General features: G+C 31.0%; 4 non-coding genes across 4 annotated transcripts; 3 read left to right on the top strand and 1 right to left on the bottom strand.

Moving 5' to 3' along the window:
• Positions 1-7,275: 7,275 nt before the first annotated feature.
• TRNAA-AGC lies at positions 7,276-7,348 on the top strand. Its single transcript has one exon. It is a non-coding gene; the product is annotated as a tRNA-Ala (tRNA).
• Positions 7,349-7,591: 243 nt separating this feature from the next.
• Positions 7,592-7,664, bottom strand: TRNAA-AGC. The gene has a single exon. It is a non-coding gene; the product is annotated as a tRNA-Ala (tRNA).
• A 4,909-nt stretch (positions 7,665-12,573) lies between these two features.
• Positions 12,574-12,646, top strand: TRNAA-AGC. The gene has a single exon. It is a non-coding gene; the product is annotated as a tRNA-Ala (tRNA).
• Positions 12,647-16,177: 3,531 nt separating this feature from the next.
• On the top strand, positions 16,178-16,250 carry TRNAA-AGC. The gene has a single exon. It is a non-coding gene; the product is annotated as a tRNA-Ala (tRNA).
• Positions 16,251-19,122: the final 2,872 nt, after the last annotated feature.

Below are 19,122 nucleotides of genomic sequence, written 5' to 3'. Positions count from 1 at the left end.
TAATAAATATATTAATAATTTCTATCAATAATAATATTCCATACGGCCAAATATGAAATAACTAATAATGTCGGTGAAACTGAGGACGAAAACGCGTCGTAGTGACGTTTTTTCATGTTTGAGACGGTACTTCATTGCTATATTATTAACTATAATATACACGAACAATTACAAAAACATGATTTACAAGGTATTGCCAAGACAGTCGCGTCTTTTTCCTCATAAGTTATCACTCATTCTTATACATGGTTTTAGAAGATGAGGTCCGTAATTGCAACAATAATATTAGCAACACTAAACTTGAACGCGTTCACTATTTTAGTGAACGTTCCAAACGTTGCTTACGTATAAGCATAAATCATTGACTAACTTGCAATTTTTACGAGACGAGACTACGAAAGACTACTACTTATAATTTTTTTCGGAACGTAGTATATATAGTGAAGTGGGGGAGTCCCCCGACACCCCTCCACCGACATATCTAGTGGTGGAGGGTCCGAATTCACACACGCGATGGCGCCTCATCGTCGTCTATCGTTACCCGTCGGCCGCGGTCCGATTAATATCGTAGTTTCCCGGTTAGGCCACCACCACCACCGCCGCCGTGAGTTGTTGAATAATAAATTGCGCAGGCATAACTCCCCCCTCCCCCTACTGCTACGTTAAGTTCTAGTCTGGGGCCGTGGACCGGATCTGCGGGCAATCAAATGCGAACGTTATCATCTTCGCAATTAATATGCCACGCGTTTTCGGCCAAGACAAATCTACGGTGTTTAAGGCGACGCGAGTGCAATGAATCATACCATGGGGGGGGGGGGGGGGTGATTTTCGGGATAATAATTATATGCTTATTTTACCGTCGTCGTGTTCATTATAATATTATCATAATCCGAATAAATAATATAAGAATAACGCGCTTGCAAGTTTTTATTACATTACATTTTAACGTATAGACAATAATATATTATGTTTTTGAGCCGAGTACGACTTTTTTTAATTTCTAACCGATTTTCGCAAGGCCGATTTTCGTAACACTTAGTTTATTGCCATAGAAACGTAAACCAACGATAAAAAAAAAAAACATACCCAAAAACACATCTTCTATGATTCTTCAGTTTTTCATGCGGGGGGGAAATATCTACTAGCATATTATATACTTATATTATAAATTATGCGAAACATATTTTAAATTCTAAGCGGAGCGATTCATGTATTAATTTTACAATGTGTATTTTTTTTTTGTGGGTAATATAGCTTGAAAATTTAGTACAAAACTCCTAATATGTTGTTACAATGACATTTAAAAATATTAAAAAATCCAGTCACAATTTTTTTTATACGTATTTAAAGTTTAAATCTTGACAAAATACGTAAAAATTGCGAAAATTTGCAAAGTATTTTGAGTTAGAAATTTATAAAAATCTTTATTTATAAATTTAAGATTTTAAAATGTAATACAAGATTCCTCATAAGTTTGTCTAACTTTATCAAAAACAAAATGTCTAAAAGAAAATCAAATTAAATTTTTATGAGCGTTTGAAGTTCATATTTTTATAACATTGAATGTTCACTAGATTTCTCATGTAAGGATTTTGTTATTTTGTTGTATTCAAAAACGAATAACTGTAGATACATGAACATTTTATTGAATGTTTATATTTTCATTTTATATACACCATATTATAATTTTGAAAATATGATGATTCTTTTTGAGTTGTTCACAGACATTTTTTTAGTTTTTTTTTCTATAATTGTCAACAAAAACAAAATTTATTTGTTTGGAAAAATAAGTGAACATTTAATGCAAAGCTCCTGATATATTGTTATTATTGTAGTTAAAAAATATTAAAAATACATAGTTACATTTTTTTATAAGCATTTAAAGTTGGAATTTTGACAAAATGTATCAAATTTAATATTAATTAATTATTTTGTGGTTAAAAGTTTATAAAATGTTCAGCTTTTATAGCTAAGGATTGAAAATTTAAAACAAGGTTTCACTTAAATAGGTTATAGTATATAAATTACTTTCTTCACAATAATATCATCAAATATACTATATTAGTATAGTATAGGGTGACCATATTAAAAAAAAAAAAATACAGGACAAAATTAATAATAATTTAATTTTTTTTATTAATACTTAATATGTATATATTTTATTGATTTTTAATTGTGAAAAAACATAATTTTTGATAAAACTGTATAAGATTAAATTCATGTACTTTACTTTTTTTAAAAAAAACTTATTAATTAATTTTGATGACGATTGTTCAGAGATGTCTTCACTATTTGATTCTTCATATTTTTTTGAAGGAGTAAAAGTTTTAAAAATTGTGGGTGTTCTAAAAGAAATGTATGAAATTCTGTACATGAAACATTTTTAAAATGTTGTTTTACGATTATTATCGATCTAATTGTGTCTACAAGAAATCGATTTTTCTCATCTGTCCATAAAACATTTGTAATTGAAAATACTCTTTCTACCGACGCGTTAGTTCCTGGAATAGCCATTGAATACTCTAAAATAACCGTTAAATATTTAATTGGAATGTTATTTTTTTCTAGAATTTTAAATATTTCACACCACCTATCTTCGGCTTTTGAACCATTTTTTCAGTTTTGCATTTTAACCTTCATTACATTTATCACATGATTAAATTCGTCAAAAAGTTCAACTTCATCGAATTTCAGTGTTGGATTATTTTTAATAATATATTTAAAACTTTCTTGAATGTCACTCCAAATTGGAAAATCTAGTACTTGAATCCAACGAAAAACTTTTAGTGGTTCAAAGTGATATCCCCATTTTTCCACGTACGATAAAATTGTAAAATATTATATTAACGATTACCAACAAGTCGACAACACTCAACGATTGTTGGAACCAAACTAATAGCTATTCCCTATAATAACGATAAATGTATTCACAAAACGTATTTTCAGTGATATAAATAGATAGAATCGAAAGCATAGTCCGATAACGGTCAATCCGATAACTCCGATAAGCTCCTATAACTCGTAGACATACCCCATACTGATAAATTCAGACAATCACAAGATTACAATTATAATCATTATTCATTACTTTCGTAAGTTTCGTTTTCAAATTCATTCATTTTGTTTGATAAAAAAAAACAGGAAAAAAAGCGTCCTGAAAGAAGTTTGTCAGGACAACAGGACACAATGCTGAAATAAAGGACAACCTGTAAAAAACAGGACGTATGGTCACCCTAGTATAGTATCATAGGCTGACTGACCGTCTTCGCTCAGAATCGTTTTTCTTATCTAATGATATAATTATATCATTGAATTCAAATTTAACATCATCCATAACAGTGACCCATATTTAACCTATACTGTATAGCAGAGTGACACCCACTTGCCCTCTTTTTTTTACATTTTTTACACAGTCCTACCTCTTACAAATTATTATCGTTCATAAATAATATAATTACATTGAGAATTATTCTCTTCTCAATATTTGGTCATTTAATATCAAATATTTTTTTGTATATTATTAATGAAAATGTAAAACAAAACCATCTTTACAGCGATATGGTACGACAAGTAATGATGATATTATCATAATACAATAATTGTAAGAGACGTGTGTTCCCCTGTTGGTAGGTAATAGCTGCGAAATACCTCATTCCGAATTCTAAAAATGAAAATATTGCGTGATCGTCGCGGACAGCCAACTTTACAGACATCGTTTCCACCAAACATGTGGGTACATTACCCTTTTCGACCAAAAGTGTACCTCACCTTTTTCCACCAAATTACCCATATATTTAGTGAGTGCTCGTTTCCAACAAAACAATTTCCATAACATTAAAAGATATTATACCTACAGCAAGTTTAATTTAAAACGTGTACTATAAACTAATGAAAAACGGTATATTAACATACATTTGAATAAATACGATTCACCTCGAGTACATCAAAACCAATTAATATATATTAAACTAAATGGATTATACCTACCCATAAATTACAGGTAAAATCAAAATGATTTTTATATTTTAAGAATAATAAATTGAGCAATAATGGGGTGCCGATTGAATTTAATACAGGCTTTGTATCGTCAACTTACTGCTAAAGCTCGGATTATCTATAGCGAATACCAAAATTAATGAAATATAGGAATTTTGCTACATCACACTATTTGGGCTTACTTTTTTTGGAGACAGCAGAAATTACTGAATGCATTGTTGAAGATACAATATATTACCTATACATTACCTATATTTGATTACTTTTATTTTATGTTTAAAGAACATTAGAACAGCAATTATTCTTCGTATTCGTGTGTTTCAAATGCTTGGTGTGTAATTGGATATCAAAAGTCGCACAATACATTATATAGTTCATTATTATATTAAGTTTGTTGTAAACTGCAAAATATTATGAATCGAAATACATTTTTATATATTACTTTTTTTCAAGGCTGTCAAAAAGTTTGGACGAACATAAAAGTAATTTTAGGTACTATAAAGAGATATGATAAAAATTGGGGAATTCTCTTTGATGCTGTATATATTAGGACGTGTTGAGATGTAATGGATAAGTTAAATATTTTGAATTCAATGACAAATAATTGCCTATGAAAAACGGTTCTGAGCAGGGACGGTTTGTCAGCCTTTGTTACTTAGGTATATAAGTATATTTAAATTGCTTTTAGTCATTTATTTTACTATTAGTAGGTAATAATATGGTAGGTTGACTTAATTTATGCTAAGAACATCACATTTATTATATTATGGATTAGGTATATTATTACTTATAAGTTGTTATACATAACTGTTATTACATCTCGAGTTAATACCAAATTACCATAGAACGGTAATAATAGGTTCGTGGTATAAATAGGCAATAGCTTAAATTTAATCTAAATTTTAAAATGTCATTGTGTGTTACTGAGTATTTATGTATAGAGTACCTATAGTAGTATTGTATTTTTTAAATACAATATAATAACTAAAACCTTTATATTTCATTATATCTCACATCTAATGTAATTAAAAATTAAATTTCAAATGTCTACAAAAAATTGTAAGACACCCATCCCTGTAAAAACACAGAGAAAATATCAACAGTTTAATGAACAATATTATTACATAATATTATGCCATAATTTAAAATATATATTATAGTCGATAAAAACTAAAACTTTTATATAAGTAGACCATTGATTTTTATCAGTCTCATCGGCTTACACTTTAAACTAGTATCATAGGTTGAATATGAAAAATAAATTAAACTAACGCACTATTATAATGCCTAGTGCAGCTCTATATTATAGTAAGATAAAACAAATTTTATCATCAAACCAGGCAGGTATAAAGGTAACTAATTATAATCATTTTACATACAGATTAGTAAACTAGTAAACGCGAACAATCATTTAGTTCACTGCAGCCATGGTAATAATTTATAATATTATGAGTAAAAATACGCATAAGAGCAAATAATATAGTGTTTTAGAAAATCATCGACCAAAATCTATTAGCCAAATGGACTGCCGTCTGTCGGAGTCGGACGTTTTTCTTTTAACTGTTGCAGCAGTGATAATAATGTTCTACACATAATATATTATATTATATATACTGCATCTGCACATAAGGACGTCGTGCACACACGGTGCATGCGGTTTGGTAATAGCGTGAAAAAATATGAAAAAAACGCGGCGGATGAAAAACATTGGGAACTTGACATTGTTTCGAAAAGCTCATGTCTGCGTATATAATATAAATGATCCGACGTATTTTTTACAAGCACAATACGACCGGCGAACATGGTACGCGTGTGCGTGTGTGTGTGTGTGTGTGAGTATAGTGTTCATATTTCCAAGACACAATGGCCAAGTCCTTAAGTATAATTATTGTAAGCCCTTTGTTCTCGCGGGTCTCTGCGGGGATACAACGTAGGTATTTATGTATATAACAATATGTACACCTTATATATTGTGACAGAATATATTATTATGTATTGCCTGGCAAATGAACGTATTATATTGATATCATAATATATATTAAACCTATATATAATATTATGAATAAACAGTAGCGTAGTCATGGGACGTCCCCCTCCCATTGCGTGGTATCAATACATCGGGACAACATGGAAATAAATTATTATTCTTAATTGTTGAGTATTTTTTTATAATATTTCGCCCCCTCCCCAAATTTTAAAATCCTGGCGTATAAATTATAGTATATTATATCATATGGGTATAATAATATAATATAGTCCATTATAATATAATCTCACGACTAACGCCAAGACGACGACGCGACGGTAAAACGTCAAACCACATATCTACCACGGTTGTAAATGGTACCTACCTTAGCTGTCACGTAGCGTTCGCTACACGAGCATAATGTAAGTACCTACCAACGAATAAACCCTTTTTCGTAATACCGACAAAACACTCGTCCGTATACGATATACCATGTACTTTCATATTATTATATAAGGCACCGCACTCCATCCACAGTTATATATTATGTACATTATACAGCACCCTTTACAAAAAAAAAATGTTCTTAATTTAATAATAATTCATACAGCACCTAGATAGTACTAGCCCCCCCCTGTATCGTCACTCAGTCCACTATAATAGGACATTTTCGTTTTAGTAATTGTTAAATTTGGTACGTTTAAATCGGATTAAATTGTATTTTAGTGAATCGTGGGTACTTAATACATCCACTATTGTTTTTAAAAGATTTTATTATTTTTAATTTTTAAACACGGCTATAACTATTGGACACAAGTACGTGCAATTTTATACAGATATATAAAATATAAATATATAATTTATGACAAAATTATATGTGTGTGAAATGTGAATTCTTTCAAAATAAATTTATTGGGCGAAAATTACAAATGTAGGTACCTACTATATAAGGACTTGTACAAAAATATAAAATAATGTAACATTTGGTGGAGAACTTAAACAAGTATTGGTAAACAATGAATATCTTTTTTTAATTTTTATACTTAGGGATATTTATTTATATTAATATATTATTATGTAGGTATTATAATATTATTGACTATTGTGTAGTATTGTAGTTAGTAATATTGGTAATAACTAATATACGTTTAATACATTTATTTAACACCTATACGTTATTCCTAGTAGCACTGTAGCATTGAAATGTAAACACATTATTAGAAAGGTTTTACGATCGACGAAACGGTATTTTGGTTATATCAAATATGCTTTATTTAGTTATATGTGTTACTTTCTTCAGTAAATATCATCCAGGGGGCGTAGCTCAGATGGTAGAGCGCTCGCTTAGCATGCGAGAGGTACCGGGATCGATGCCCGGCGCCTCCAGATTTGATTTTTTGTATTTTTTTAAAAATGTTTTGGATTTTTTCAAATGTGATTTTTTATTTAGATTCATTTTGATTTACATTCGCAGTAAAGGATGTCAACCATTTTATTACTATACATTTGTGAAAATTGAATTGAATAAAATAATTTATGTAATAATAATAATAAAACATTTTTTGTCATTATTTTTAAATTATAAAAAGAAATGTAATAATAATAAAAGTGAAATGTAAAAAATTTTATTGGAGGCGCCGGGCATCGATCCCGGTACCTCTCGCATGCTAAGCGAGCGCTCTACCATCTGAGCTACGCCCCCGATATATGTAAGTTGATAAATGTAGATCATTTCAGAAATCAATAAAAATTTTTTAAGACAATAACTGTCCAATGTTAATTGTGTTATTAATGTGTTATTAATGGGTGTTATTAATGGACAACGATATTCATATTTTTAATAAATTTAATTACTAGTATAAAGTTTTTTTTGAATCAAGTTTAAATGTAGTTGCCGAATATTTCAACGCTGGACAACCCCCATGTTAGGAAAACTGTATGAGATCTAAAAAAAATATTTATGAAATAGACTTTTTAAAATTAAATTAAACAGTGGTATCTCGATGCCTTTGATTTCAACCAAATAATTTTATATTTAAACTAAAAATATGTCCTATATTCAGAAGCTTTTTCGGCTATCGCACTGTTTAATTTGTGATCAGGGGCTGATTTATCCATGACTAAATAAACAGGCATGATCACCAAAAAACCAATTTTTCCTATCACTGCGCATTTTCCCCAGACATGGCAAAAACAGTAAAATTCCTACCTATATAATTGTAATGTGAATAACATTTTTTTCTATGATATTAGAGTTTCTTCCAAGTCTGGGGAAGTATAATAGGTATATGTATAAAATATGCGTGCAGTAATCTAGCGATCATGCCTGTTTATTTAGTCATGGATTTACCCATAGGCCACCAAGGCACGTGCCTAGGGCGCAATATTTATTGGGGCGCAATTTTTTAGTTAATTTTTACTTTTTAGTTTTTCATAATTTCATAATTATATTTACCTAAATTTATATTTTATATTAATTCTTTTTTTGTATACAACTTTCATGAAAGTGGAGAATGGCTCAAGTAGCCACGTCGCAGCAACGTTTTAATTTATAAGCTATAATAACCTTGCAGTTAGAATTTAATCCTGCGACCGGCGCGCGCTGCCACCGCTAGAGGTTCGACAGTCGACAGTCGACGAGGCAGTTGCCTATGTTAATGCATTGGGGGTGGCATAAGGGTGTGCGGCGTAAACACATACAATATTGTGAATGGCGCATGCGCAAAACGCCAGCCAAGGCGGTCAAATATACTGCCTCGGGCCGCCGGGTACATTGCATAGCCAGACAGCTCACGCACAGTGCTCAGCAAGTAAATAAAAATAATATTTGTTATTAACTGGAATGACCCGCCTCACCCCGCACCCGGCATCACGATAAGTGTGCGCGGGCGCGCGGCCACCAAACTAGTATATTCTTAGAATACTGGAATTAATTTTGGAAACCAGATGTCTTGATAAAGTAATTAATAATATAATAAACATTGCGCCGTCTTCTGCATAGTAATACTACCTACCTACTGCTCAGAAATCTTATAGATTTCATCCAATTTTTATAGTTTTGCTTTATTTCATGGAGCGCATTAAATCCCCCCCACCCCCCGCGGGAGTACGCCAAAGTATGGGGCGCTAGTGTTCTAAATTCTAATGCCTAGAGGCGGAAAAATGGTAAGTCTGCCCCTGTAATTATTGTGATATACCTAAAGCGGCTAAACTCAATTATACCGTTGACGGCCACTTTAATGTTATAAGACTTTAGACTGAACTAGCCACTGTTGCAGATTTATTACATAAAATAACATATACCTATTATACACCATACACGCGATCAATAAATTAATAATTATATATCATATAATATGCGATTATTTATACAAAAATATAACATACAGTACGTTATATTATACCCTATCAAGCCCCCCCCCCCCCCAACACCCGACAACTAATTAGGTATTGGATAGTATATTAGTGGTAAAGTACTATAATTGAGGTGGGCCCCGACTATATAGGACATACTGGGTAGGTATATCTAATATGAATAATTCAATAATATGAAAGACGATAATGTTCCTTACAGTTACAATAAATAGGTAGGTACACTATTTTATGTCACGTGACTATAATATAATACGAACTTAGCATATATTTTGCAATATTAACTTAAACCTATGCAAATACAATAAATTCAAAATAAGTAATAACGTATCCGCACGGAGACTTATGGAACTGTCAAGTGGACAGCAAGGAACCTGTGAATAATAATTAATATATTATATATACTTTAGGTCAGTGTTTCTAAACCTGGGGGTCGCCCACTAATTATTTAGGGTCGCGTATGAATTAAAATTTTAGGTATGTATTATATTATGTATTGTAAAATTGTAAATATTTGTTATGTATGTTTTTTTAATTAAAAACACTTATAATATTATATTACCTATGTATTTTATGTTGAATACAATGTACAGTAATTGTAGTATTGATTATTAATAATAATGAATATTCTAAGTGAGTATTTAAAAACATTTATGTAGGGGGGCGTTAAGAAATTGAAATTCAAAAGGGGGGTCGCCACAGTAAAAAGGTTGCGAATCACTGCTTTAGGTGAATTTGTTCATCACACCGGCTGGCGCGTAATAACCGGAAAATAGGTGGTATACCTTTGTATCGTAGTCGAGTCTGAGGTGTTCAACTGCAGTTCCGGATTACTCTTTGGGTGAAGTACTTGGTTTTGGTATACCTGACTGCAAACCTTGGTTAAATGTTCGACTGTCTTCACCCAGAATAATTGTTTTTCATCGTATATGCAGGGATGGGCAACTGGCGGCCCGCGTACCTTTTTTATCCGGCCCGCACTACATTTTTAAATTACTTCATATAATTTTAGCGCTTATCTGTATTTTATTTTATTTTATAACATTTTTCGATAAACTAATTTCTTCTAGGTTTTCACTTATTTCGACTATTATTTTCGTGTTTTGTAGTAATTATTTTAAAAATGTCCGCTAAAAAGCGTAAAAAATAAATGTTAGTAAATTTGAAGGACCTTTTTTTTTTTGCTTTCTCCTATGCACTGCGGCCCGCTAGATTTTAAAGTACTTAAAAGTGGCCCGCTAGTTACTTTGAGTTTCCCATCCCTGGTATATGGTAATGATTTATCATATAAATAATACATTTAACACATCCATGAATGTAATTCATTACAACGATCACCGGTGGCGTATTATTGCCACGTATTTGCCTGACCCACAAACACACATCACGCCCAGGGACTTTTTTATTATTGTTCAATTTCAGTGTGTATTAATTACCCGGAAACCCCAAAAATGGATATAATTAAAAAAAAAAAAATTCAATAAAGAATTTAAACATTACAAATTGTAAGTGCCTACCGAACATTATGTTATAAATAGAGCGTGGATTTTTAGGTTCTTAAAAGCTCAAAATATGATGCTAATATGCTCTAAAAAAACCCTAAAATATTCTCTAAATATGCTTTAAACATTTAAATATGCAAATAATATGATTTTTTTTTTAAAAATAATTCAATAAAAACAATATATAACTTTATAGTTATACAGTATACACTATCATTCCTTTGGTAGGTAACAGGTAAATTATTTAAATATAAAACATTTAAAACAATTCATACATAGGTATAATAGGTAAATATAATGCAATATATATAAAAAAACAAAATATTTTTATTAAAACAATACATAACTTGCACGCCCTTTGGTAACAGCTAAGTTATTTGAATATAAAAAATGTGAATATGTGATGTATCAAATACGATATTCTATGGGTGCAACACGATTTAAGATATGCGATTTAAGTATATCTTAAATCGTGGTTCTCCCTTTATCATAACCCTATGTGCAACCTGTAATATCTTAAATCGTGGGGTACAATCAAGGAAAGAAAGGAACAGAATGACCAACGTTACCAATTTGATTACAAACAAGTAGATAACTGAATTATTTTTATCATTCTTATATCAAATTATTTATTTTTTCCTAGAAAATATTGTTGCTAGAAAAAATCACAAATCGAGAAATTAACAATATATGATGTTTTAGAAACAATAACAGAATATATTTTAAAATATGTAAAATAGGTCAAATATTCTCTAATGTCCAAAATATGCTTTAATACGAAATAAATAATTTTTTTCCTACGAACTCTTTGATAGATAAATCGTCCACATTTCTTATTCTCGTAGAGCTGCATAAAGCCAATAAAAATATGTAAAAACCTAAATATCCGGACTCAAGTTATAAACCATAAGCTGTATTATGTTACCCATTAGGTTTTAAGTAAAAGCAGGTACTTAATTCAAGTTATTCATAATTATTAAAGGAAGACGGGGGAGTCTGCTGACTGATCATTTGATTTTTTTTCTTCTGATTACCAGAAATCTGACTACCTATACTATTTTACATTCGATGTCTCGACTCGCACTATAGCCTATATACTATATAGTACAACACTACAACAAGGTTAGAAACCGCCACGATTTAAGTTAGATATTATCTTAGAGTAGGTCTTACTGAGGACAGATTAGGTACTAGCTAGTAGCTACTGGCTATTACAGTGGTAACCGTCAAAACCAATCGGTTACCTGCCTACGTACTTTCCCTCCTTTTATATTTTGTTTTCCATCAGCTACTTATTTTTTTTACCAAATGTCCACGAAACTACTCAGTATGAGACATAAGTACTCGATAGTTGATTAACTGAACTACCTATTCTTATTTTTGTGTTTGTGAGAATAGAACACGTCTATAATAGAGTCACTAATAGAGTCACTACGTACTGACGAGTAAGTAATAAGTATACATAGTTTACACGGCGATGAGCACGTAATATATGGACCGGTATGCATTTATGGGGTTTATTTTATGAAATTTTTCTCGCTGGAAAATAATTCAATAATATTATTATGAAAATTGGTACATATTTTATTTTTCCATTTACTGAGAACAAGTTTTGGATCATAAAAAAAGTCTGACACTGAAATATGTACCATGATTATATTTTTATATTTAATGATATATTTGATTTATTAAATCGATATTTCAAATAATCTGCATTTGACCCGGTCAACCGTATCAGGGGGCGTAGCTCAGATGGTAGAGCGCTCGCTTAGCATGCGAGAGGTACCGGGATCGATGCCCGGCGCCTCCAAATTAAATTTTGCAGAAATATATTTTTTTTTCTCGACATTTTCACGAACCTATTTTTTTTTAAATTTTATATTTTTTGTTTTAAAGCTTATGGGAAATGTGGATAGAGGATATAAAATATTGTAATATTATTTAGTGTAGAGACGTCATTGCGTAGAGTATTTTTCATAATATTAGATATTATCATTATATTTTGAATTTTCCGACTTGCACATGTAATTTGAATTTAATTTATAACTTAAGAATTGATTTAATTGTACTAATTTTATCTATATTTATTTACTTATTAAATTTAAAAAAAAGTTATACATTTAATAACGATTTCCGTCATTTTAAAAACAATAAATTTATATAAATGTCTAAAGTCTATAATACTTACAAGTTAAAATTTATGTAGTTTCTGTCATCGATAATTATCAACAATATATATATAGAGATATATAACTAATTATAAATAATATATATTCATTGTATAATGTGTATTTATATATATATATGCGCGCAATATATGTGAGGTATATAGAATATTATATGCAAATCGATGCGAATGGTCGATGGTTTTTTTCTATAATATTATAACTGGGTAAGCGGCGGTTGCATTTTATACTCGTAGTATATAATATAAGGTATACGTGGTATATTATATATAACTATATATGGTGTATGGTTAGATTATATTGTATTTTATCGTCGTGTATATATGAGAAAGCGAGGTTATAATATATATATACAATATACATATTATATATATATAATATATTGATGTATGCAGAAGGAGAGAGGGAGAAATGTACCGTATTGATTTGGGTTAAAGTTTTTTTTTTTATTCAGATTTAATAATAGGTACGACCTTTCCCGGTCGCATATATATATTTTTAATTTAATTTTTGTTCGAACGGCTGCCGCTGCCATTTATCAAACGCGCGACCGTTACAGTATTTTCGTACCTATAATACACTACTATTATACCTATATCTAATCCAAACTTGAAACTTAAAAGAGAACTGCACCGCGATTTGGCCACCCGCACCGGCTGGAAACATATAAAATATTTAAATATGCAATCGAGCTTTCACATAAGATAAATAAAATTCTTGATGCGTATTGATAATATTAATTGTATACTGCAAATTAAAGTAAATAGCTACTAGATATAAAAATATATAGTACGCATTAAATAAAAAAATTATTAATTATTATATAATTTGTATTTATATCAAACCAGTGTATATTCTAAATAATATATATTAATATGGTATTATATATTATGCATACTCTTGTGCCACGATTTGACAGTTAAAAGATTTGTATCTATACATACTAATACTATAGTCGATGATTTAAGAAGTAAAACCTTATAGTCTATTGTAACCTAGTTTAAACTATATAATATATCTATTATATAGACCACATAATGTCAACAATTTTATATTATATATTATTAATTATTATGCTCATCGACCGCAAAACTGTTTACACGATACCGTCTGAAGTTGTGCGAACACGATAATCGCATTGACGGCAGACACTTGCACGAAATCTCGGGTAGGTCATTATTTACCGGACCAAGTGCAGGAACAATTAGAAACGCAGAGACGCGTTATATTAGATTAATGACTTATATGTAAAAAAAAGTGTAAAATAAATTAAGAAAGTATCTGTTAAGGTACCACGAATACACGGTACTAATTTATAAATAAAGATTTTTCCAGTGGCCCGTAAAAAGTCAACCCATCGCCGACTTAAAAATGTTTAAGCTTTCTATCGCAAATACAGTTGACGTGAAATGCAGATGCAGTCGTGATTGAAAGGCTTAAAAAAAATCATAAACGACAATTTTTGCATAATATTGTTATCGTGGCATTTCCGGACTCCGGTAGGTACGAACATAATGTATAGGTATCTGGTATATATCGCACTCAGTGAGGGGCCGAGTGCAACGGAATATTACTGAGTTTGTGTGATGGTGAGCTCGCATATAGGTACACCCTTTAAGTTTTAATGCTATATAATAGAAACTATCTACAACAGGTATACCAGCAACCTTATACCTAGTTATAGGTAACTGCGTAAGCTGCGTGCAGGATAATACGACGGTAGTGTACCATGATGATTGATTTCGGTTTAATAATATAATTACTACTATACGGCCGCCTCGCAGTTGTTATTGAAACGTTGCGATGATATTATTATTATTATTCGACACACACTCGTAAACGAATATATTGTAGGTACCTAGATATTGTATACAGGATGTAAGACCTGACAGATGAAACAAATTTTGCTCTAATTAATATTTTTTAATTTTTTTTTTTTTTATATATAATTTATATTCACGTGCGTTACACGTATAATATAAAAAAAAATATTTTAATTTTTTAATACCTACTGAAAATAAAAAATTGAAATTTCGATTAAAATTTTTTGGATAAATTCAAATTAGATAATTTGTGAATTTGATAATAAGAATAATTTTGATGGAAAAAACATTAATCTAAGTCAATAAGTTTATTTTTTAGAAATTTTTTAAATATCAATATTTTTTTGATTAAATTAATTTGGAACGTAGTAACTTTTTTCAAAATATTATTTTTTGGGATTTACTAACATGAGTATATATCTTAAATTACTCACTAATCATATAATTTTAACAAATTTTGTCAAACGTTTAAATAGCTTCATTTTTTTTAAGGTCTTTCTGTTACGCCCTATATAGTATATATTGCATAATACGTGTATATAGGATTTGCGGTAATTCTGTCTGAAAATCCACAGTGTCAGAATATGTTCGCCCCTCGCGCTCAGTGTATACCGCGTATACCTATAATATATTAATATATAACCGTCCTACCTACGTAAATAATAATATTATTAATACCCTCAGATGGCAAATCATAAGCAGCGTGTGACGGTCGTAAATTTCTTCACGGCCACCGTCGTCTCAAACACAACACGAAATTTGTATATTTTATGCGCCACCGTTGCAGGGCGATTGCATATAAATAGTACGTCGTACACACCTCGCGGTCCCGCTGGCGATACACACGTCTTCGTACATACCCCACGACGCCATCCACCCCTAAGGCCATCATCCCTCTTGCATTTTTGCAGTCCCCTTTTTTTGTCCTGCACGTCTCGTCGCGCGGCGGTCGTCGAGATCTCCGTCGCCACTGCACAGCTGGGCACGTCGGACCGGTATAATATTATACACGTGGCGAACAGACGTTTTTGCAGGGTCGCGCGCATTATAATATTATTAATATTATGTAGGTACACACACGCTCGTCATAAGAACCCCGTCCGACGGGGATGATCGCCGTACAAAGGGATGATTGCCGCGCAAAAACGAATCGCAACGGTCGAAATTAAATCGGTAGAACGACGCCAAACCGGTATTATGAATAGTGTCTATATACCTAACCTACGTTATGACGTCGCAAAGTTGCTGCTGCTGCGGTTGTTGTTTGCCGCAGTAACCTAATTTATATTTTATTCTCTCAAATACACGAGACCTAGGCCATTACTTTCATCGGGGGGCGTAGCTCAGATGGTAGAGCGCTCGCTTAGCATGCGAGAGGTACCGGGATCGATGCCCGGCGCCTCCAGTGTCAAATTTTTGCTCGCATTAAATATTGTTTTTTTATTTAATCGGTCGAAAGAGACGAGAAGATCTTTCTTTATTATTCGAAAAACAGCTAATATTTTGAAATGTGACAAGCATTTGTTCGTTCAAATGAAAACTGTATATTTCGCGGGACATATTATTATTATACAAATGTATTCTATATAATATTTAGTAAAAAAATATTATATATAGTTGGTATACAATGGTCTATGGTATACTAGATATAATTTTTACAAACATGAACACAATACGTGGCGCCATCGCCCGTCGCGTCGAAGTAATTTTTTAGTTATATATTGCACACTCTTGGAATTATTTACCGTAAAATTGATAAAAATTCACTGAAAATATGCATTATGGATAGATAACCCATCCTCAATTTCTTATATACGATGGTGACCGTCCATACACTAACATAAAATAGTTTGGCGCCACTATGGATATTCGATATTATAATGTATACAGTATTTTACATTATTTTTTTTTTTGTTTTTTCACTATAAGAGTCAGCCCATTTCAATATATAAAGTATATAATATTATGAAGGGATATGAAATAGTTAAACTCAAAAATAATGTTAGTTGGACATATAATGCGATATCGAATTTTCGATGAAAATCGCATCAAATCGTAAAGCTATGCCAGTCTATAATATATTATGCAATAAAGTCTATAATCCAGACAGCATTTTGTAACGATAATATTATAATAGTGTAATAATAACGTTATACTAATATTATTCGTGATTATAATGTTATAATAATATTATTAAACGAAAATAATTTCTGTCTGGGAATATACATAGTGGTTCACCTGCAATTATTATACTTACCCCCATTTTTTGATTTAATTTGATTTCAAATTATGAATTTTGCAATTTTTATCCAATTTCTTCACATCGGTATTTATGTTTTCCGATTTTGTTTCTGGTTTTGAATACTGGTATTTATTTTTCCAATTTAAATCTTGGTTTTGATTACCGGTATTGATTTTTTTCGATTTAGTTTTCAGTTTTGATATCGATTTTGGTTTTTAACAGTTTTAACCGGTATTACAAATCGGTATCCTATAATGGAATATATCGGTTTCAAGCCCTGATTTTTTACAGTAAATTCAGTCGATAAATTTTACAACAAATTTATGTACTCAATTTAAAAACGAACGATTAGCTTTTTAGTTATTAAAATGTAATTAAACTAAGGATAAAAATCATAAAAATTTATTTTACGAAAATATAAAATAAATGTAATATTTATATTTTATTGTACCTATAATGTTTATTGGCCATTTTTAGGGTTCCGTAGCAAAATACGGAACCCTTATAGATTTGCCATGTTCGTCTGTCTGTCCGTCCGGGTGTCACAGCCACTTTTCTCCAAAACTATAAGAACTTTACTGTTGAAACTTGGTAAGTAGATGTATTTTGTGAACCGCATTAAAATTTTCACATAAAAACAAAAAAAAATAAATAAATTTTGAGGGTTCCTCATACTTAGACCTGAAACTCAACATTTTTTTTTCATCCAACCCATACGTGTGGGGTATCTATGGATAGGTCTTCAAAAATTGTATTGAGGTTTCTAATATCACTTTTTCTAAGCTGAATAGTTTGCGCGAGAGACACTTCCAAAGTGGTAAAATGTGTCCCTCCCCCATAACTTCTAAAATAAGAGGATGATAAAACTAAAAAAAAATATATAATATAAATTACCATGCAAACTTCCACCGAAAATTGGTTTGAACGAGATCTAGTAAGTAGTTTTTTTTTAATAAATAAATAAGTAAACATGTAAATAATAATTATAATTCGCGCGGGGCGTGACTTGATCGGTATCGGGTGCGGAGCGCGCGAGGGCAGTTTCCCGACTGCGATTTTCCGAGCAGGTAATATTATTATAATATTAGATAAGACTTCTCTTAGACCTGGTGGTGGAGCCAAAGTTCGTGCCGGCCAAACGAAGCGACTTATTATTTATGTTACTTGCTGCTACGGAGCCTTTCATGTTCGAGTCCGACTCGCACTTGGTCGCTTTTTTCATAATTTTTATAAATGTTGGTTGATTAATATTAATAACTAAGATTTTCCATTCACTGTAGCCCTCTTATTATCTTTCAAATCCATTGGGCCATTATAGTTATATTGGTCCATTATCCAGTATCCTTAGTACACAATATTAAATAACTCAAAAACTACTCGTTTGAATCAGTGTCAGAATTTTGTTTTTAATGGTGGGAGGGGGCTACATTTTATTCCCTAGTATTTGTAGATATCTAGAATACTTACCACCTGCAAATTTATGATACCATTGTTCATAAAAACAATTTGGGGGTGAACTTGCCCGCATTGCCCCTTCCCTGGCTTTGGCATTGGACTTAGAATTTTGATTTTGATGCATCAACATTTTTAGCAAAATTATCCGCTAAATAATTTACAGTTGGAAATGGAGAAAGGATTTTTATTTAAAAAATAAAAGTTTGTATCTCTACAGGAAACTCCTAAGTTGTATAAAAAAAATCACAAGAATTCAAAAATATGGTGTTCAAATATATTTGAAAATATCAAAAATCAGATTTTGAATAACTGCATTATAATTGAGCATGCTTGATAAATCATCCTATCAGTGATGGAAATAATCGAAAAAAATAATAATCGAACGATTAGTAGGTACTTATTCCAAATAAAAAAGTCCCAATATAGATGGTTTTATCTCACATTCTCATTTAATACCCATAAAATCGCCTACTTAGCAGATATAACCGGAAGTCCTGAATATCTATAATCGACTGATAATCTACCTATTCTTATAGTATAGCCGTAATGTCGTATATTAGGTGTACGCGGCGTACACCCT

The sequence above is a fragment of the Acyrthosiphon pisum genome, chromosome A2, assembly GCF_005508785.2.
Source record: "Acyrthosiphon pisum isolate AL4f chromosome A2, pea_aphid_22Mar2018_4r6ur, whole genome shotgun sequence".
In the NCBI taxonomy this organism is placed as follows: Eukaryota; Metazoa; Arthropoda; class Insecta; order Hemiptera; family Aphididae; genus Acyrthosiphon; species Acyrthosiphon pisum.
Note: the sequence above shows the minus strand (reverse complement) of the source record. Positions and strands in the feature narration are given on the sequence as shown.